This window comes from Cupressus sempervirens, chromosome 4, assembly GCF_028749045.1.
Source record: "Cupressus sempervirens isolate cs-2001-9-10 chromosome 4, ASM2874904v1, whole genome shotgun sequence".
Lineage (NCBI taxonomy): Eukaryota > Viridiplantae > Streptophyta > Pinopsida > Cupressales > Cupressaceae > Cupressus > Cupressus sempervirens.
Window position 1 is genome coordinate 893,140,550 of NC_143121.1, and position 24,291 is coordinate 893,164,840.

Consider the following 24,291-nt stretch of genomic DNA (forward strand, 5'->3'; position numbering starts at 1 on the left):
ATCAAATCAGTAGCTGTTAGGAACTCGACATGTATTGAAGTTTTACTTGGCATCCAAAGACAACTCAGCATCATCATTTAAAATTTTGTCTTAGAATCTTGTTTCATGCAGATTTATACTTTGCATTGCTTCTTCATGGTTTAGGGCTGATGTATGATACTTCCTTATATGTATCAGCCTCGTAGGCTCTTTCTTGCAATTAATTGAATGAAAAATGATCACTTGACCTTGTGGGTGAAGTGACCCTTCCATTGGATGAACTTGATTCATTCTTTTTCTGCCATGTTTTCTTCATGTTTGTTCTTATGCGTTCCACGTCAATCTTTTCTTTGCCCTTATTTTCTTTGTTGGATTTAGTTTTTGGTGCTTTGGACCTTGTAGGATAGTTTCTACTGATATGACTAGTTTTCAAGCAACTGAAACATGTGGTTTGGTTCAACCATCTTTTATAGTTCCCTTTGAAATGTGTTCTTATGTAGTTCTAGGGTATATGTCCATATTCTTGACAATAATGACAACTATACCTGGTGTTGTAATCTCAATGGTACTGACTTTCATTTCCTTTTTTTTTTGCTGGTTGATTTGATGTCCACATAGGCTTTGATCTGCATTCAAATGCTCTATGTCCATACTTCTTACAATTATGACAATGTCCATCAAATCTTTGTGTCCTTGTGACTTTGAATCTGTGATCTTGTGTCATATGTCCTTGCATGTTGCACTTGTGATAGTAACTCTTGCTCTTGGGTGTGTTTAGTTGATTAAATCTTCTACTCCTGCAAATATTAGCAGTATGCCCCTTTTTATTACAATAATGACAAATGGGTTTAGAATCCTTACCTTTGTCACCTTTTGGCTCAACATCCTTTGATGATTCCCCCACTTTAGTGCTGTTGTATCCAAGTCCTAATGTATCATGGGCTGATCTTGGGAATTTAATCAACTGTTCAAAGTACTTGATGGCTTCACTTGACTTGTTGAGATTCTTTGCTATTTATTTTTCTTTGTTCAATTCATTCTGCAGTTGTTCATTCTACATCTTCAAAGTAGAGATCTCAATATCTTTCATATTGAGTTCATAATGAAAGTTCATCATTTGGGCAAGTGTATCCATCTGCATGTTTGAGATCCTTGTTAATTCAGTACATTTTTCTTCAAGTCTATTTGCAAGATTTCTTTTGTCATCTTCCATCATGACTCTATCCTCAACCACTCTTTTCTTTTGTTCAGTGATTTCACATAACACTATGGCCTATGATTCATGTTCCATCTTGAGAGATCTTATCTCATCTGCTTGAACTTTGTTTTTCTCCATTAGTTCTACTATTGCTGCATCAAACTCTTTAGTGTCTTTATTGACAAACAGTTTTGTGGTATCTATCTTCTTCTAGTTTATATCATTTTTAGCTATGGCTATATCCTTCCTTCTTTTCAAGGATTTTCTTAGTTCCTCCCTAGCTTCCTCTACTTTGTGTAGAGCCAGTTGCACATCAATTACTTGATTGTCAATAATGTTCCCAAGTTTGAAGACTTTCATATTCAGACCTTTTTCTCCAAGTTGTTAAACTTCTCCTTGTGAGAATCTTGCACCTCTGATACCAATTGTTGGAATATTCAAATAGGAATAATGCATTTGAGAGGGGGGGGGGGGGGGATGTATTGTACTTTGACCATTAAAACTTTTTAACTGAAAGTAGATTGCATGCATATAAACATATCAAACAACCATGAAAAACAAACATGTACCACCACACCACTTGAGATTTTGGTAACCCAGAAACCCTCCAGCAATAAGAAGGTAAAACTGGGGTGGGGATGATACCCACAAAATTACTATAGCAATAATTTTGACCACTTCCGATGATCTGCCCTGTTAAAGGCCTACCCTGTTTAAAGGCTTTACATTGTATCAATAGTGACTTGGTTAAAGGATTTAAAAACACTTTACATGAAGTGTTACCTTGTTAAAGGATTTAATCACCTATTTGAAGGATCTACAAATAGTTGTTAAGCTAACCTATCACCATAGGGTTTCCTTTCTAATATAATTGCTAGAGAGTATTAGGTATGATAAACCTGATAGCTTACAATCCTTTGATTGCTAAATACTAGCACTTGATCTACTTAATCTGATCTTGATCCTCTGAGATCTGATACTCTTCACTCTAAAATAGTTTCCCTTACACACCCTCATCCATTCACATATACAATGAGATTTAGTCTTCCTTATAAAGACATTCAAAGACTTAGGGTTAGATGTGGATCTATGATCCATATTGAATCTTTGTTTCCCACTCATTTCTTGCACTTTTATTATTGGTTGCATGCCTTCTCCATTTTTCTTATTGGCTGCATGTAGATTGCATAGGAAATATAAAAGATTTGATCTTATTATTTTAATCCTTTGAGATTCGTCATGTTTCGGCCATGAAAATGGTTTACATCTAAATTAGTGAAGTTACAAACTCATATGTGTATTATGTGCTACTCAACACTTACTAATTCTAGATGGTCGACACATGTAACAAACTGGCTTACTCAGCTCCTATTGCATTTCTATTTTTCTCAGCATCATCTGTGACTCGGCACTCAAATATCACTCGGCACTTGTATCATGCTCGACACCTTAAGTCACTCGGCACTTGTTCTTCACTCGGCACATGATCTTCACTTGACAATTGAAGGTTGCTCGGTACTTGAAGATCACTTGACACCTGAGGATTTTCTTGACTCAGCTCATGTTGTGGCTCGGCATACGTAGTGTGCTCAGCTCCAATGTAGAAAATGGTTAAGTGTGGTGGCACTCAAATGTCAAAACCATTTTGAGACTAACATATAGAGTCATGTATGCCTCCACAACCTTGGTATTGAAATATGCCCTTTTGAAAGGTTCCCTAGAGGATGTTGTAATCATTGGAAATTTTTTAATTTTTCCTATATGTGCCCTTAGTGCACCCTACCTAATTGTATCCTTCTTTGACATGTATTCTTTCTCTAATTTTTTTAGGTCAATGGGCACATGATAGTCTGTTAGAGGCCCTAAACCAAATACATCTCAAATTTCCTCTAGGCTAATTATGATTAAAATTTTGCCATCAATTCTTCTCACTACTCTGATTGCTTGATCGTAATTTTTTGTAACAGCTTCCAAAAGGTCCAAATCTATAAAAACACTTGGAACTACAACTTTCCTAAGTCAAAGTTCTAGATATTAGCATGTGGGGAAAATAAATTCCTTTCTAAAAATAATTTCTTAAACAAAGAAAGATCATTTGAGAAGTTATGGCATCCCGGACCCAATTCCCCTTATCCTATAACCCATCTACGATTTTGAGCCTAGGGTTTAATGAGGTTAACTATTTCACTTTCATAGTTTCATTAGTAGAGTCAGGAAACAATTCAAGCAGGTCATCATGGATATTCTTGGCCAAATAATCTTCTTGCCAAGAGAATACCTTCTTGGGAGGCATATTGGATATAGTTTGTAGAAAGCTAAATTGCTACAAAGATTATAGTATACGAGAACTTGCTTTTTCTTGCTTGTTCTTCTCTATAATTCTGCAATGTCTTGCGAATAATGGGAAACTACTTTAGATTTTGATCAAGCCCAACACAAATTCTCACTAATTTCTTCTACTTTGTAAGCTTGAAATCTTTTTTGCATGGGATGGAAATGACAAGATCTTTTGCAACATACTCTAGTTTTTTCTTGCACATGAAGCTTTCATTCCTCATAAATGAACTATAAGGGAAACAAAGTGGCACCACCTTCTACATTTAAATTCACACCATTGATCTCAAAAAATCCTACAATCTAGGAGTGACAATAGGGATGACTCATTTTCTATTTAACATGTTGGCAATCAATGCAATGAAAATTCTCCACCTGTACTTTTCCTTCATTGTTGGAATTTGAAACTAGACCCACTAATCCTCAAGGACAAGTGTCATTGAGTCACTACATCACTATACATAAAGTTTGAGCATGTTGCCTATGCAATATAGTGACAACCATTGATTCCATATTGATCGAGTGGTGGACATTTGATTCAATACTTAATACAAATGTGGTGGGTCCCCTATTCATTTGCTTTACTCACTATGTCGCTATCCTTAAAACTTGAGCAACTCTCCATAGGGACAAAGTGAGAGCCATAGATCTAAAGTTGATCTAAAGGTGAGGAAACTACATTAGAGTTATATAAACTATGGTGGGTCCCTTAGTTTCCATGTCACATTGGGTAAATAGTTCACAACTTCTCATAGCAACATGGCCATGATTGTTGATTTGATTTTGATCCAACAATCATAATCTTTCATCTTACTTCTAACTTGGGTGTGGGTCCATGTTACTGATGATGTGGAAATGTCTTGTTAAACTGGCATATAATTTAATATTCTAATCCTTGTTGTGACATCACATGATTTGGGTCACGCCACATGCACATTTTTAGGCTAGGTGCTATGTCGCTACTGGCAAGGCACAAAGATTTTTCGGTCATGACATAGTGACCTTCGGTGTTCTTAAAAATTTTGGTGCATACATGTTTCCAATAGGATGCCACCATGTCTAGGAGATTACATGGTTCATTTCTGACGAAGCAGATATTTGGACCCACCTTGAAAAATTGTCACCACAAAACCATTTCTCGTCGAGTCGCTATGTTGCTACCAGTGAGATCCATTATTTTTCTAGTCATGACATAGCGACCTCAAGAATATAGTTGAAATCTGGTGCCAAGAAGATACGTGCTTTTCAAACATGATTACTGTAATCAATACCACTAACAAAGTAATAAAGGTGCACATCCATAATACCACTTCAAAAATTCACAGTCACCATCATTTTCAAAATTTTCTATCCTCTATACTCTCTGATAAGGCACTATTTCACTATAGACAAGGTGCACACTTTTTTTTATTGCGACATAGTGACTCATCGAAAAAGCTAGACTCTGGTGATGCCACTTACAATTCATTACACTTGGTTCCTTTTCTAGTTCTGACAATTCTGACATGAAGCATGTGACTGAACCTTTTCGAAACAATGCAATTTTTTGATGCCGAGCCTTCACATTATGACACTGCCAGTCAATTTCATGGTAGTCACTATGTCGCTATCATTAAAAATATTACATTTTCACATAGCGACGATGCGGCAACCATAAATCTTATAAAGATCAGATGGTGGGAACAAAATGGGTAAAAGGCACTTCGTACAATAGAAGATTTAATGGGTCAAGGAAAATTCAAAATTTGAAAGGCTTTGCACTCAAACACATAAAAAAAGAATGCAAGACTTAGGGTTTGATAGGTTTTTTCAAAGGTTATTAAAATTGCAAGGCCAAAAAACCAAAACCCTAGCAGGCAAGCAATGGATTCAAATTCTAATTTTTTATACCTAGACTAGAAGAACTTTATTTTGTAAAAAATTAGACCAACACACCTAAAAATCCACTTTTAGATTCACACAATTATACTACATGGAAAGATATTGTATGGAGTAGACTAATGGAACAAGGTTTAAATATATATGTTGATGGTACAATTGTAAAACCCACTTATGTTGATGCACAAGTTGATTGGCAAGTTAAAGACAACTAGGCTTTAGGAATTATTAGGAGTTGTGTTCATAGAGATATTTTATTCCACATTTCTAGCTTTAAGGATGACAAGGGTGCTTGGGAAAAACTTGAAGGGTTGTATAGTAAGGTGGATGAGAAAAAGGGATTCCAAATTTAGGATGATCTACTTCTCTTGGATCATAAGAATATTGACACAATTCAAGACTATGTCAACAAAACCAATGAATTGAGAGCACTACTTAAGGATTGTGGTAATCATATGAAGGATGATAGATTGATTCATCAAATCTTGAAGAGGCTACCTCTAGAGTATGCATCTTTTGTTTCCAATTACAACACTCACAGGTTGACCATGGGAAGTGCCTTCACTAAGCCTTCATTTGATGCATTTGTAGAAATGTTGATGTTTGAATAATCCAAGTTGATAGATATGGGAATTCTCAAGTCATCCAAGTCTACAACATTGGTGGCTAGTAATGAGAACCAATAAAATCAAGGTGGAAAAAGTTTTACTAACAACAAGAAAAAGCAGTAGAAGTCAAAATCACAATATGAGACACAACAATCTTCCTTCTCACAATAAGGCAATTCTTCTTCTGATAAAGAGGGAAACAACAACAAGAAGGAAAAACTATTTTGTGTATATTGCAAGAAACCAAATCATGATGAGCATCATTGCAAGACTAAGAGAATAGATGAGTTGGAAAACTTACTTAGGAAGAAAAAAATCAATGTGCCAAATGCTTCCAAGGATTCAAATCCATCCACTTCAAAGGGAAAAAGGCAAGCATTTGTAGCAAGTTCAAGTTCTTTAGGTGAATGGATTCTTGAATCGAGTGCTTCACATCATATGGGTTCTTCAAAAGGACACTTTTCTTCATTGAATTAGTCTAAGGTACCTCACATCTTTGCAAGGAATGATATACAAGTGGAAGTTGAGGGAAAAAGGACAAGTTGAGATGGAAAATGGAGAGTTCAAAGATGTTCTCTATGTTCCTAACTTTAGCACTAATCTCCTTTCAATTTACCAAATCACTCACTATAGAACTAGAAATAAAGTTGAGTTCCTTCCCAATTCATTAATAGTGTGCAATATTAGGGATGATTCATTGGTTGCAGTGGTAAAGTTAATCATGATAGAAGGCTTTATTCTTTTTCCTACTTTGTGCTTGAGTCTCCTTCACATGCATTGTTGACACGTTCACAATCACAAAGTAAATTATGGCATGAGTGGTATGGACATATTTTCTTTCTCTATCTTCATCAACTTAGCTCAAAAATTATGGTCAAGGGTCTACCTACAATCAAATTTTCTATAGGTGAATGTTCAACTTGTTCAATGGATATGCATCTAGAAGAGAAGTTTGACAAAAGGAAGTCTTGGAGAGCATTAGTTGTTCTTGAGCTGGTTCACACTTTTCTAGCAGGCCATTTTTCAATGACATCAGTTAGTAAGGGCCACTATGTCCTCACTTTCATTGATGACTTTTCATACTACACATGGGTCTACTTTCTTTAAAATAAGACTAAAGTGTTTGATAAGTTTCTAGCCCTCAAGAGTCATGTTGAGAAGCAATCAAGTAAAGCCATCAAGGTTCTTCATAAGGACAATGAAAGTAGATATGTGAACTCAAGACTAAGAGACTTTTGTGAACTTGAGGGTATTGATCTTCAGAATCCAATAGAATTTAGTCCAAAAAAGACAAATGTTGCAGTAATGAGGATTAGAAATCTTAAGTCAATGGCAAGTTGCATGATTCAAGCTAAGTCTCTTGATCCATCACTTCAAGTTGAAGCTATAAGTAGTGCCAATCACATCCTTAATAGGTCTCCTCATAATGTCTTAGATGGAATGACTCCTTTTGAGGTATGGTGTGGAATAAAATCACTTGTGAAACACTTTAGTGATTTTGGTTGTCCAACATGGGCACACATATCTTCAAGGAAATGTAAGGCACCACAACCGAGACCTTGTACTTTCATTGGATATGACAAAAGTGTTAAGGCATATAGACTTATGGATCTTGAGACTCATGAGATATTCATAGAGAGGAATGTTGACTTTGAGGAAATTTCACCTAGTTTATCCTCTAATCCTCTACATACTTCATACATTGTAGAAACTAATAGTGAAAAAAATGATAGTGATTCAAAAAATTCAGCTATGGGGGATCCTATTGACAGATGCAGAACAAGGTCACAACATCAGCATATTCCACATGCATACATTGCTACAATGATAGGTCCATGTAATTCAATACAGTTGGGTGCACCTTGTCTTCCAGTTCCAGAATTAGGGGATGACTACATAACATATATTTTAGGTTTGTTTGTGAATATCCTTCTTCAATTCTCTACATTATTACTCTTACAAGGTTGATATGATTGTGGATCCTTATGTACAATAGTTGTAGGAGGTCTCTTTATCATTTGAGGAGATGGTTCTTTGGGATATGTTCTACATCCATCCTTTCTAGATTTGAACTTGTTCTTTTTAGTAGTGTTGGAAGGGGCAATCATCAGTATCAACATAGGGATAGTTGAGTAGTTTTTAGAGGCACCATTCATCTTCAAGATTCTTTCTACAAATTGGAGAAGAATCTCATATGTACCTATGACATTGTTTCTTCTTAAAGGGAGGAACATTATTCAATAGTCATGGATCATTTTCCACATTCATCTTGGAGCAGTTATCACTAATTGACATTCTACATTTGGGAGGGACTACCTTGTCTCCTTTCTCTTTCTTCTTCTTCTCTCTTATGAGGGGACCTTTTCCTCTTCAAGGGTTTTTTCCTTCTCATACTTCTCTATTGTATATACATGATGTATGGTGTAATGGGAGGGTTTTAATTACTCCATCCATCCATGCATCTTGTTTTTTTCTATCTTTTTGGGGGAGAGTTTTTCTCATGAGGTTTTCCCTCTTTCTCTATTTTTAGAGAGATTGCATTACATTTGTGCATGGGTACCTAACATTGCCTAGTAGCCAGGACCCATCATGCATTTTCATCATAGCTTTTGTGAGCTTAAGTTCATTCCCCTAAGTTGTAATTAAGTGGGGGTGTTAGTATAAATAAATAATTATTATTACACTTTACTTAAGTTTACTTAGATTAATTCATTATTTTATTATTTATTAGTTAGACACCTAGGAGTATGCGCACTCATATGACTTGTCTTGTTGACAACACAAGAGTTAGCAACTCTAATTTAGCACATGGTGTCTACAACATCTTTTTATGTGACACACCTATGTAAGCTTATCCTCTCATCATTGCACTAACTTCTATGCTCAATGGAGGATAATCCACTCTTAGTGGACATGTGCTTAGTTGTGAGTCTTATCACTTTGCTGACTCCTAGTCATTCTAAGGGCCTTTATATATAGGCACTCCTAGTGTATATGTACATCAATTCATTTTCATATTTTTATTTTGATCATACTTTATTGGTACATATTGTGCTAGTGCTTGAGCTTCTTGTTCTTGGGTAATTTTTTTCCTAAGGAAAATTTTTATACTAACAACTCCCATTGCATGTGCAATATCTAGCCTTGTACATACTATGACATACATTAAGCTCCCTAGAGCTAAAGCATAAGGTACAATGGAGATCTTATCCCCCTCTTCTTGTGTCCTTGGACATATCTCCTTAGTTAGTTTTAATTGACTAGTAAAAGGTGTACTAACAAATTTGGCATTGTCCATAGAGAAATGTTGCAACACCTTCTCAATATAATCAACATGAGATAATGTCAATTTTATGTTCTTTCGATATCTACAATTTTTTATACCAAGGATTTTCTTTTCTGCCCCAAATCATTCATAGAAAATGAATGTGCTAACTATTGTTTTAACACCTTATGGCGATCCTTGTTAGACCAAGCTACACACATACCATCAAAATATAAACATAAAATAATTTAGTTTTCACTAACCTCTTAAAATAAACACAATGGTTTGAATGACATCAAATATAACAATGCTTATTTAGAAAACTGTCAAATTTAAGATACAATTCTTGAGGTGCTTGTTTCAAGCCATATAAACTTTTCTTTAATCGATGCACTAAATTATCCTTTCCTTTTGACCACAAATCCCTATGGTTGTGCCATATTTATTTTGTCATCCAAATCACCACTAAGATTTTTTTTTAACATCAAGATACTCTGAATACAAATCTTTAGTAGCCAGAATACTTAAAATAGTGTGAATAAAAGTCATTTAACAACAAGAGAAAATATCTCATCAAAACCAATACCTTTTTTCTGTGCAAATCCTTTTATAACTAACTTGGCTTTAAATATTTTCTTACTTCCATCCTCTTCTTTAGACCTATAAACCCATTTATTTTGTAAAGCCCTTTTACCTACAAGAAACTTACATAAATCTCAAGTTTGATTTTTCTACAAGGAGTTCATTTCTTTTGTTGTTGTAGACTCCTACTAAAGATTGGTATCCACTTGCACAACTTCACAATAACATCTAGGTTTACCATCATATGTTAATAAAATAGAGTACAAAGAGGGAGAAAATCTTTCTAGAGGTCTACCTAACCTTGTTGACCATCTAACATTCACTAAAGTTTGTGGTATTTATTGTTGTGGTTGTTATGGACCATGAGGGACAAATGGAGCATCATCCTTTTGAGTGCTATCTAGCACTACATAATCATTTTTTTCTTCTCATGTTTCTAAGATAGATCATTGTACAACACATTCTCATTGAATATGATATCCCTGCTTCTTATAATTTTATGATTTTTAAAATCTCAAAGCTTATAACCAAATTCATTAATGTTATATCCAACAAATACACATTTCTTTGATTTATCTTCCAGCTTGGTTCTATTTATAGAATCTATATGCACAATGTTTGTATTTCTAACCATTGTTATCTATTAGTATCAAACACTTAGTCATTTATAAAGTAGAGTCATGCATTCATCACTATGACTGACCTACACTATCTAGGCCAAGTTATATACATAAGAAAGTATGTACCGAGCTCTATAGGAGCCGAGTAGGTATATGGTCACTGATTATTTTCTATATGAGTTGAACTCAATAGGGACTCAGAAAGTTTCAAGCATACAAGTGTCAAGTTACATAGTATGTGCCAAGTACAATATAGATCAAGCAACAACAATGCCAAGAATTAGAAAATAGTAAAGATTGAGCAATACAAAGTTTATATAAAAGTTAGAAATGGAACAAATTTTGAGGTAAAATATTTTTCAAGCCGACTTTGACAGAACATTTAAAATTTGTAGAGGTCATTACATAATATTTAACATATGCAGAGGTTGTTATAGAGAGTTTTACATGTTAATGTTGTGGACTACATATCTCTATGTTGTGTGATCAATGATTTAGATGAAGATGTAAAATATGGAAGCATCTAAAAAACTCTTTACAAAACTCTTTAAATATGAAAGATCTTAACCTAGATCTAACATGAAGCAATGATGAGATGAGAAGAAAAATGTATGTATGTGAACAAGGAGTATTATGTGATTGAAGTTAGACCAAAAGTTAATGAATGGTTTTGTTATCACTTAACAAAACAAGTGACCTATTCAAAGAAGTAAAGTGAAAGGGGAAACAAAGTATTTTTAGATCAGAGGAGAGGATATGTTAGCAAGGAGGAGACTCAAGATTATCTTATAGAAAAAATAGAGAGTTGGGTACTGAATTAGTTCTAGTCAACTTGAATAAGGATAAATCTCTTAATAGAGTGGTCTTAATAGATCTTTGTAAATCTCCTAAAAAATTTCTTACTTTATTCTAAGTGCTAAATCCTCTAATAAGGTGACATGTAGTAGTCTCTTAAGATTTTAACATGTAGTAGTCTCTTAAGATTTTAATAAGGAAGACCCCTCATAGGGTAGATCATATTTTATGATCAAACATTGTAACCATCACAAGTTAACTTTATTACTGCATTAGTGAAGATTTGTGGGTGTCATGCCCACCTCAATTTTACCTTCACCTTGGAGGGTTTTTGGGTAACAAATATTGTGCTATGTTTTTATTTTCATGTATGTGATAGATCAACTTTACCTTTTACAATAGGTTTACATTACAATTTTTACATGCACAATTTTATTGATAGATGTGAATGAAATGGTGAAAAGTTCAAAGTGTTTATGATTTTGATTCACCCCCCCTCTCAGTATCTTTTTTATCATACTTATAACTCCATCAATTAATAGTGCAAATGCTTCACAATTGAAGGTTCTAAGAAAATAATAACTCACCTTCTTACCAACCAATGCTTCCTCTAGAATAACATAATCTAGAGGAGTAAAGGGACCTCTATTAACCAAATATACAAAAGTGTTGACATCCTCTGCCCACATGTTTAAGGGTAGCCCAACATGCAACCTCACACTCCTTGCACACTCCATTATTGTCATATGTTCAAGCATTCTATTTTCTTGTGGAGTCCTTGGAATAGTTTTTTTCCTATGAATTTCATTAGTGAAACAATAATCTTTAAATTCATTGTTGCAATACTCACCACCATTATCAAATCTCAAATATATTAATCTTTTACCAGTCTTATTTTCAACCAAACGTTTATATTTATTAAAAAGATGTAAATACATCATATTTTTGTCTAAGGAAATAAACTTTTCTATTCGAATCATCAATTAATGCAATATAATAACAAAATCCACCAAGATCTAATTTCTCATTTTTATTGTCCTTCCCTCTCCTCACAAAACTAACTTTCTTTCATTTTATATACACAAAAATTTCATAGAAATCCATATCAATACATTTCAAATATGGAAAAACTTTCTTTGAATGAAGTAATTTCACGCCTTTCTCACTTATGTTCCTAAGTCTATTATGCCATAGTGTTATATCACAATCTACAACAACTATTTGTTCCCCCTACTCAATTACAATAATTTTTCTTGAACTTCCATTTTTCTCTGAAATAATTAAAGTAGAAGGAACCTTGCACAAAGATATAAGGTGCCTACTTTAACACTTTTTCTACTTTAAGGGAACCTTTTGAAACCTTTTGATTTTTATCATTAAAAATAACTGTGCAAACCAAATTGCCCTGCTGAAATTAAATTCCTGCCCAACCTTGGAACATGTCTTACCTCTTGTAGTAGCTAATGATTTCCATTCTACAACTTCATCTTAATTTTTCCCTTTCCAACAATCCAATAGGGTTCATTATCCCCCAAATAAATAAGCCCAAAATCCTCTTGGACATAATCAATAAAATAACCTCTATGAGGAGTAGCATGAAATGAAGCCCCTAAATCTAAAACCCATGAATCATCAACACTTTCTAAATAAAGAAGAAAAGCATCCTCTTTAGATTTTTTACATACCACATTTTCCTACATTTTCCCTTCTTGTTTATCTCCTTCATTTTCTTCTAAGTCCAACAATCTTTCTTCTTATTCCTTGGTTTTCCACAATACCAACAATCTCTTGATCCTCTTCATTGAGATCTCTTCACCTTTGATTTTCTTCTTGTTTTCCCAAAATTTCTTGAACTTTTTCTTCTTTCATTCATTTTGCCTCTACTTTATGCATTAAAAAATATTCCTAATATATATCCACCTACCCTTTTATGAGCTTCCATACTCAAAATAACACCAATCACATCATCAAAATTTAGGGTATCTAATCCAGAAATGAAATTACTCATATCCATTACCAAGCCATTCCAACTTTCAAGAAAAATGACACAAAATCAAGAGAGTCCTAATTTCTTCATCAAATTTAACATATACATAAGTGTTACCATGATTTTAGTTTCTAGGATTAGGGTTTGGTTAATGTGGTGTTTTGTTTGTGTCTAGATTTCCTTTAAGTAACTTCACTTCTCATGTGTTCCTTTTTGTACACCTAGGTGGGAATTCAAAAGAAATCCAATGCATTTTTCATATTAGTTGATTAGGAAAGAAAGGGTAAGTTTATGCATTTCCCAAAGAAGAAGAGAAATTGTTTAGAAAACCTCAATTCCCTAATCTAGTATTTCATTAAAGACTTGATACATCTGAAAGAAGAGATCACATCGCATTTGTAGACACCTAAATATGATTACATCACTAGGTAATCATATTTAGTTATCTCGTAGGACATTATTGATTAACTATTAACTATTTAATTAATTAATCATCATCCCCTAGTTAATTAATTAATTTAATTAACTATAGTCCAATTGATAAAATCAAATGATAACCCAAAAACAATTTATCAATTAAATACCTATTCCTCTATTAAATTAAATAAATTCTCAAATCTATTTAATTTAATCTCATATCCCCATTTTATTAAATTAATCATGTAATAAAATATCTAAACCCCTAAAGCATCCATAAACCTAACCTTCACCCCTAATCGAACCCATTCACCCATTCTAACCTCACTTAGCCACCTAACTAACCCATCCCATCAAAGCTAAGCTACTTGCCCTCCTAACCCCCTTTCTAAGCTAATCCTAATCTCCCTCCTAAGCATATGCACAATTTTAAGCAAGGGTTAAGACTTTCTAACCCAAGGTAAAGTCAAAATATCTCCTCCCCTCACCCTCCAACCTTTATGAATCTTACATCCCCTTTATGACTCTTACATGTGTCTTACATACTCAACCTCCCTCATTAATCCTTTGACCAAACCTTATCCTATCCTCTCACACTCATCCTCCTTGTGACAAGTGTCACCTCCTTATTGGATCTAAACAAGAACAATCCATGTGCTCTCTTTTGAGTGCATCTTGACCCTCCCTCACTATTTTGTCATCTTTTCATCTTGACCATCCATCTCTCTACCCCTTGGCCTATAACTGAAACCCTCTCCCTTCACAAAGATCATCCACCTTTCATGCAATGATATAATGCTATTTTGAGAGCTTGAAAACTACCAAAATACCATTATAATGTTGAAATCCCTCCATACCTCCATTGTTGAAACCACCTTCCATGCACACCATCCATCCACTTGAAGCTTGAGCACTATTGTGAGCACACATCTCTACTTATCAGGGACAAATCCACTTCATCATGGGTTATACCATAAGGAGCCTACCATTCTTGGTTTGCTTCCTTTGGTGGTGATAACCATATAGTCCTATCTTAAGTGTTAGCTTTTTTTAGTTTTGTTAATGCTCTTGTTAGTATTAGTTTTCAATTTACATGACTAGATAATTGGTGATACAACATTCATAGTAGATGATGACTAAAAATATTTGAATCAAAGCTCAGAAACAAGGTGTAGATTACATGAACATTATGGAAACTAGAAAAGTTGAATTGATTAACAAAGAAGCAAATGACTCCTTAGAAATGATAAAAGAACTTGGTCAAAGGTAGTCTGACTCTCTTTGAAATTTAATTGATAAATTTTTGTGCATCCATGTTGCAAATTTGACAAGTAAAATGGCTTGGAGGTTATGTTTAGATCATTAGGTGAATATTTGATCGATGGGTGGTGTTTTAAGAAGGAATTGAAAGAGTTTAAGGTTGACATCTCTTCAGTTGTCATATCTCAAATGATCAATGCTCAGCATATTCCTACTTTTCAAAGATGCATGAGGTTTAGCTAATGTGGTAGATCAAACATATAAAATGTGGAATGATGGATCCACATTCTAGAAAACTAAATATTTCAAGGTTGCATGGAGTTAGGACTCACCTCTAGTTAGAGTTACAAAGAAGTGGAAAGTTGCAGATCACATGTTTGTAGGATATTCAAATTAACTCAAGGTCAAGGTCACAAAGATGGGAAAGCATGTTACCACACCATTGTAGAGTTAAAAAAAAGTTAGTATTTCTATAGTTGTGAACTTTCAAAAATGTTAGTATTTAAACATTGGAAGATCATCACAACATCATGAGTTTAAACAAATAATAGGAAGAGAAGGTTGCGAAACTACCAAAAGTGACTTGAAGGTTAGTGCTAAACAATCATCACATGATTACAACATTAAGTGATAAATCAATATGAATAGTTCTAAAAGTGTGAAATAAGTAATCTCTTGATCAAAATCTTGACTAGAAAATTAAGGATAATAGTTGTGAAGCTATGAGATGCTAGAGATGACTGCTAGGTGCATGACACATGGAGCATTTGGACCTATGCTGAAGAGTAGGATAAAGAGTTAAGATCTTCTTTTCCTATCTATCCGATCTTAAAGATCAACAATCATCACAAAATTACACACAATTAAAGCCTATTTGAAGATAACATTGCAAAGACACAAGGAATAATGGTAGTTAATTTAGGTAGTCATCACATCATCACATGTAAATAGGTAGTTAAAGGTTTTCAAGTTGTGAAGTCACAAAATCTAGTCATCACATCATCATGTTGAGTGAAGATATCAAATGATCGATAGCTACAAAGCAATGAAAAGTTAGTGACACATGATCATGGCTGAAAAGGTGTTCAAGAAATTTTAAATTGTGAGCTTGAAAATGAATTCAAGGTTAAACTCAAGGTAGCTATAATATAATTGCATCAAAAGAGGACATCATATGAATGATAGTTACAAAGATGCAATATGAAGAGAAGAGATACATTTAGCTATCAAATTTCCAAAGATGGACAATGCTTTCTTACCCGCTTTTAAAAGATGCATAAAGGATAACCAAAGCAATTAAATGAGCATTGGACACATACACATAGAGGGAACCATAAAGGAAATCATAAAGAAAAATAAAGAGGTTTATTATGTTGTAATTGTGATCATTGATTCAAGATTGATGATGAGGATTCAAAATTGTAATGGTCACTGGAATATGAATTATATGGACTTGGTGAAAAACATCAAAACATGAAGATAAATATTCGCCATGTGTTTTTAGAAGTGTCATGGATTTAGGATCATCAATGAGAAGATGCCACATGTTCATAACATGCTACAATTTAGATATTTTAATGTTTTATTCTTATTTTATTTCTAATGAATGATTGTTGCTCTGCTAGAATTAAGAAATGACAGAAAACTATAAATGCAATCTCTTTTGATAATAAAAAGGTTGGCAAAATTGATAGTGAATTGGTTCTATAATTATATTTACCTAATTTGATTTTCATGTTTTATTGCCCAAAGATTAGTTCTACATTAAGAGTTGAAGGAAAAGTATATATGTGATTATGTGATAACCATGTGGATTTCATTTCACTATGGTATTTATAGTATAGGTGATTCCATTTTATTTTTTATATGTGATTATGCTTCTCCTCTTTCTTGTCTCATGGAATGTTAAATAGTATCTTTGGGAATTGAAGGATAAATGTGGATGAATCTACTAGTAATTGTTGGACTCCATTTCATTCGAGACTGGTAGTTAAAGCAATTCCATTTCTCCTCATGTGCATCTCTACTTCCATTCCTCTTTTGCATTTAGATAATTTATTTACATTCAAAATAGGAGTAAAAGTTAGAAAATCTCAAGGTAACCTGCTATAGCCATTCCAGTGGGTGTGATAGGTTGTCCCAATTCATTTTTCTTGAATTATTTATGTCTACAAACAATTTGGTTAGCCATTACTTCTCTCAGATCAAAAGCTTATTTTGTCAAGACTTCTAATCTAAGAAAAACATATTCATTACACATCATTGCAAATCTTAAGGAAGCTATACCTTGTAATTAAGAGGGCAGTGATAGAACACATAAACTAACCCATTTTTTGGTAAAATCCTTTTGTCTCTCCAAAACATTGGGTATTAAAAGAGTTAGGTTACAAAATCTAATAAGAGAACAAATTGTTAACCAACAAGAAGATAATTGACTAGTAACTGAATTAAACTCATTTAAATGATTTGTTACTAATATACCTTTTTTTATCTTCATATTAAATAAATGGTTCACGAGAAATACTTTGTTTGAAGTAGACAACTTTTCATACAACCTTCCTAAGGTTTGCATCAATTCTTTTATTGTCTTCATTTCTTTAAAATTAAATATCATTGAGTGCGATAATCATTATTGAATACTTCCAAGTGCCTTTGAATCCAAAATATCTTAGTCCTCATCTATTATAGTAGTCAACTTCTTGGATTTTCCTTCCAATAACTACCATAAATCCTTTTGATAAAGATAGTTTTGCATTTGCATTTTCCATAACTGAACGTTTAGCCCATTAAACTTCTCAACCTTTAGCTTACACCCATCTACCATTGTTCCCACTCAACCATGAGACTCTCACTCAATTGCAAGATTTTCTTGCATAGGATTATTGAAAATAACCTTACTCTGATACCACTTGTTAGGATTAATGAGATAGAAATAATAATTACATGCATCATAAAATAATAATGCACATAGAAGAGAACACAAGACAAACATATTTAACATGGTTCATCCAATCCCTAGGCTACATCCACCAAACATCAAGTCCAATATTTTTATTATCTAGCAATTACAACCTAATTACAATCTATAATCCCTTACAACTCAATATCACTGCAAGAAGCTACTATCACATAACACCACATGAAATCTCTAACCCTATGCTATATTACACAATATTTTTTCCACTTATAAAATTAGGGTTAAAATAACTACTATTGGAAATATATATGATAGGCTAAGTTACTGAGAGGGAAGGGATGAATTAGTAACCAATAAAACTTAATCCTTTATTTACCAATTAATACTTCATGTGTATTTTGATCTAATTACATGCATTAAAAATAGAAAGCAATAGAACATTCATAACATTTTGACACACAATATGGTGACCTAGAAACCTTTCAAATAGAAAGTAAAACTAGGGTGGGGATGATACCCACAAGCTTTAGTACTGTAGTATAAAGTTGGTCTATTAAGGCTTACAATGATCACTTCTAATGATCTACCCTGTTAGGATCAATGAGGATTGCTAGGTCCACCTTGCAAAAGGATTTATAAACATATAATGAAGTATGCACTCAGTAAAGAGATTTACAAAAGATTGTTAAGTCTACCTTGTGAAAGGATTTAACTGATCTGCTTGTTAGGATCTGAAATAGTGGTGGATCTCTAATCTACAACTTGGTTTGTTGAATGAGATTCCTTTGAGTGTAATGATCACCTTGCTATGATAGATAAATATTTATTGTTCCTTATACTATTGTAGCCTTTATACTTCATAATTCTACTCTTCTCTACTTGTTACCTTTCATATAATGTCATGCCTTTGGATGTGATACAATACATTGCATATATAGCAATCCAAATCACAATTTAACAGAGTCATCTAGAATACAAGTTTATAGAAAATACACAAAGTCAGCCCAACTATAGGAAATCAAGTTCTAAAAACTAACTCAGTGAGGTTTTGATACTCGACATCCACTATCAATGATTGACATCATCATGCTTTTGGTGGACGTAGAAGCTCGATCCATACTAATAATTTCCAAGTAGTCTAAACTCAGTATGCACTGGTGACATGGTGAATACTACAAATCTTGGCATATAAATTGAATCACTTGATTAGCATTGCATAGCTCAACCAATGCTATCACTACTAGCTTAGTATAAACTAAAGCACTTGGTTAACACTGAGTGGCTCAATCAACACTAGACTCACATCATTATAAATGAAAACTTAGTAAGCACTACACAACTTGGTTTGCACTAAGAAAATTGATAAAGACTAAGAAGCTCAGTTTACATTGATAATTACCAACTTGGTAGAAACTACTTGGCACAAATTGAATAATGTTCCTTAAAATCGATAGCAATTGTAGAACTCGATAAATCTTGAATTTTTTTGTTAATATTGTTAAGTATACAATAAGCTCAGTATTTGAATAAGTGTGTATCACTAATAACAAACTTCATTGAAATGTCAATAATCTCCCTCTTTGGAATTAGTGACAAAAACACTTATCAATTAAAACTGAATTCTCAAAAATAGTTCAAAACACTTTTTATTCTTCATCTTGTGTCTTCAACTCAGTAGTATACCTTGTTTATGAGATTTTTCAAAATTTATTTTGTAAGAGATGTTTCTCTAAATATTTGTACATGTATATGTATGATAGTATGATATTGTGACACTCCCCCATACATACATACATACATACATACATATACAATATTATATACATCTTCTCATCTTTTACAATATGCTTTACCTATTATATACATTTACATCTTCTCCCCTTTTTGACATAAATTCTAAAGGTGTATTATATACAATGATATGAAAATGTGACAAGAAATTAGAATGTACCTTTAGAATCAATGTTATTGTCTTGTCCAAATTTTCTTGCAACACTTTTCTTGTGTGCAATGAAATCTAAACTTTTACTGATAGTTCTATCATGTGATCAACAATAGAGAAGTTGTTATCATAGATGATGGTTTTAACATGTGCAATATGTTTTTGCAATGCATCCATGTTTGGGAGAATCATGCCCTGTATGTGTACTAGTGTAGCTCTTATCTTGACTTCTTCTCTTAGCAATTCTTCTTGCATATCAATTAGAAATATGCTCTTTGTATAGTGGGTAGAGCTGTAACTTGGGTCAAGTTACAACTGTTGTATACTTGCCTTTAGATCTTCATCAATCTTTGAAAGTTTATCTTTAATTTCCTTGGTGAAATTGTAAGTGTCACAAAGTTTTCTGAATAAAGAAGTCACATTGTTGCAAGAGGTTTCCAATGAGCCTAGAATAGTAGACAAGTCTACTTGATGAATTACAATTTATTTTTTGTGCTAATAGCTCCAAAAATTTATTCTCAAATTTCTTCTCTACTCTCTACAAAAATTTCTCTTGCCCATTCAAATCTTCATTGAATTTATGGACTAATTCTATTAACTAAGTCAAAATTGGTTGAGAAGTGTCAACCTTAGTGCTAAGTGCCTCTACAAGAATATTCTTTGCATCTTGAAGAACTTGAAATTCTTTATTCCTTTCTTCTCTAAACCTCTGCTGCTTAGCTTTCTTCTAAAGAAGTTCTCATATTATATGCATTTGATTAGGATTAAGATTGGAGATATCCCAATTTAGGATGACTATCTCCTCATCAAGATCAATTTCTTCTTCCTTTTCTTTTCTTTTACTGAAAATTTTTGTATTTGGTTGAGTCTTGATCTCAACTATCCTTGTACTTATTATTTTCATGCTAGGAATAGAAACAATAGTATAAAATAGTAGGATTGGTAGAGAAAAATAGATACCACACCTATTGAAGAAATATCTTGTGTGACCAAAACTAATGGAGGAGGAAGCATTGATTGCTTGGTAGATGAAGTGCTTTTCACTTCTATCTATGAAGTTCTAAGCTGAACATGTGCAAATACTGATTGAGTTCTTGTACTTGCAATGTTTGACATAACCAATTCTATAGTAGCTTTCTCTAAGCTTGATGTTTTCAATGCTTCGCTCAAAGAATGAGGAAGTGAGGCTACGACTGCCACTGCAATCTTCTTGGGGTTGATCTCCTCAATGTTCTGAATCTTAGGCAGATTGTCCTCATTAGCCTCATGTTCCTATTCCTCATCATCTATATTATCATAATGTGTTTCCTCTCCATCATTTCCTTCTTCCTTGTCATCTTCACCTTCATCATCCTTGTCACTAACATGAACCAAAAAGTTATTTTTCTTATGAAGATTGAAAATGTTCTTCCATGTGTTGTTGGCATTCCTTACCACATGTTCAATGTCATTAATCAATATCAAGCAAGTGTTAAATTTCAAGGTAAGTTTCTCTTCATTTTGCTTGATGGATTCTTTCACCTCCTTGTCATTTAAGCTCAACATGAGTTTCCTTAGGGTCTGCTCATATATATATTTAGAAGTTTTCATAGCATGTTCTCATCTTAGCTTGACTTTCTCCATTACATCATTCAAAATCTACTAAGCAAGCTGCTCTGGGGAATATTTCCATTCACCCATCTTAGACATAACCATGTCTTCCACTTGCTTCTGCTCCTTTGCAGTTCTTATCTCATACCTTAGTGATTTGAAATTTTCCATACCAGCTCTAGAGTCAATTTCCTTCAACTTTTCTTGGAATGAGGGTGTTGGCTATTTGAAGATTATATCTCCTCCTTGTTTCTTCCTAGATGCCTTCCTTCTAAATACTGTAGTGGATGGTTTGGTAGGTTTGGTTATAATAACCTTAGCTTTCTTCTTTACAGTTTCTTCTTCTTTAGACTTTTCTTCATCTTCTACATCATCTTCCTCTATGTCATCTCCTTTTCCTTCTGTCAATAGGAGAGTGGTGCTAGTTTGTTTCAACTTTGCTATTCTTTTCTTCCCTTTGTTGACCACTTGAGGGACTTTTATCTCTAATTCAATTCTTGCTTTTGCTTCTTCATAAGCACCAAACTATGTATCTTTTGGATCAATAGGCCCATTTAATAATACTTCAATGATATCCTTGGTTTCATCTATATTAACCTCATAACCCAGAGGCTTGACCCATACAATTCTTGGTCTAACTGCTTGTATGTACACTTTATCACAATCAACCATGAAAAAAATATCATCTTTGTAGTATTCAAAAGGTTTCTTAGGAATTACATATTTTTTATTCATCTTGTCCTTAAATGTTAGTCTTAGATTGGTTTTGACAATTGAGTGATAGCACACTTAACCAATTTTTAAGTTGATGCCGAGTATAATATAGAAGCTGAGCTATAGTATGTGCCGAGCTAGAGGTTTAAAAGGTGCTAAGTGAACTTCAAGTGGTCAAAAAATTTTAGGTGTTGAGTGATAAGTGATGCTAAGTCACTATAGGTGCCAAGTAGAATATAGATATCGAGTGAAACAGAATTACTATAGGAGCCAAGTGAGACAACATTCCTATATGTGACGAGCATCACCAATTAGTAAGTGCCCAGTAACACAAAATCAACATATGATATTGTACCTTCACAAACTCAAATGTAAACCATTTTTGAAGTTGACTTAAGATGAATCTTGAAGGATCTTGAAGATAAGATCAAATCTTTTGCATTATCTATGTAATCAGCATGCAACCAATAAGAAAAATGGAGAAAGCATGAAGCCAATGGGAAAAGTGAAATAATTAAATAGGAAAACAAGAATGAATATTAATCGTAGATTCATATCTACCCCTAAGTCTTTGAAGCCTTTAAAAAAAGGATGAAACCCCATTGTGTGTGTGCATGAGTAAGAGTTTATGGGAGAATGCTAGCAAAGTGTAAAGGGGTGTAAAGACTTAGAAAGAGCAGAACAACATTGCAACATTCAGTTGATTAAGAATAGAGTATTAGAATTTCAAGGAGAGATATAGTAGATCAAGGAAGGATTAGAATTGATAGAGCAAAACAAGAATCTAGAATCAGCAATTGAAGATTGCAAGTCATTAGGTCAAGACTTTCTAATACTCTCTAGCCATTGTATTAGGAATGAAAATCCTATGATGATAGGTGGGTTTAATAGCCATGTTGTAAGCCTTTAAATAAGGTCCTAAATCCTTTAACAGGGTAACATTCCAAGTGGGTGTTTGTAAATCCTTTAACTAGGTCACTTTTAACAAGGTGTAAAGTCTTTAATAGGATAGGCCTTTCATAGGGTAGACCATTGGAAGTGGTCAAACTTTCTAACCTTAAACAATTACATATTGCTGCAGTTATACTTTGTGGGTATCATCCCCACCCCAATTTTACCTTCTCATTTTGGAGGGTTTCTAGGTTACCAAAATCTTGTGTTATCTATTTTCATGCATGTCTTTACTTTCATGTTTATTAGATGAATTAGATGCATGTGAATGATTTCAGCTAAAAGGTTTTAAAAGGTTAAAGGCTGGTTACTTTTGATTCAAACGCAACCCCCCCCCCCCCCCCACCCCCTCTTAGAAGTAAATCTTCCCACTTGTAAATTCCAACAATTGGTATCAGAGCCTAGTTCTCACAAGGAGGATCCTTATATCTTGGAGAAAAGATCTGCAAATGGAAGTCTACAAAGTTGGGAAGGTCATAGTTAATCAAGTAATTGATGTACAACTTGCTCTACACATTTTGGAAGAAGCAAGAGAAGAACTAAGAACATATTTAAAGAGAAGAAGAGAGATTGCAATAGCCAAGAATGATACACAATGCAAGGAGATGGACACCTTAAAATTGTTTTCAAATGGAGAATCCAAAGGGTTAGATGTAGCAATAGAAGACCTAATGGAGAAGAATAGAGCCCAAGCAGAAGAAATTAGAACACTCAAGATTGACCAAGAATCACAAGCCATAATGCTTTGTGAAGTGACTAAACAAAAGAAAAGAGCCATTAAAGATAAGGCTATGCTAGAAGATGACAAGAAAAATCTTGCCAATAGACTAGAAGAAAAGTCAAGTAAGCTTGCAAGAATTTTAAACATGCAACTAGACACCTTAAGCTAGATGATGAATGCACATCATGAACTGTATATCAAAGACATTGAGATCTCTACACTGAAGATGCAAAATGAACAACTACAAAATGACTTGAAAAGAGAGAAGGGAATTTTAGAGAGCTTCAACAAACCAAACAAGGCCATTATGTACTTTGAGCAGCTACTAAAATCAACCAAGGGCTAGCAATGATACTTCAAGACTAGGATACACTAGCATTGAAAAAGGAGAGTCATCCAAGACTACAGAAGAAAGAAGTAAAAAAGGTAAGAAAACTAAACCTACTTGATATTTCTATGGTAAAAAAGGAAAAACCTCTAATGTATGTAGGAAAAAGAATGCCCGTTAGCATGAAAAATCTAAAAATGTGGGT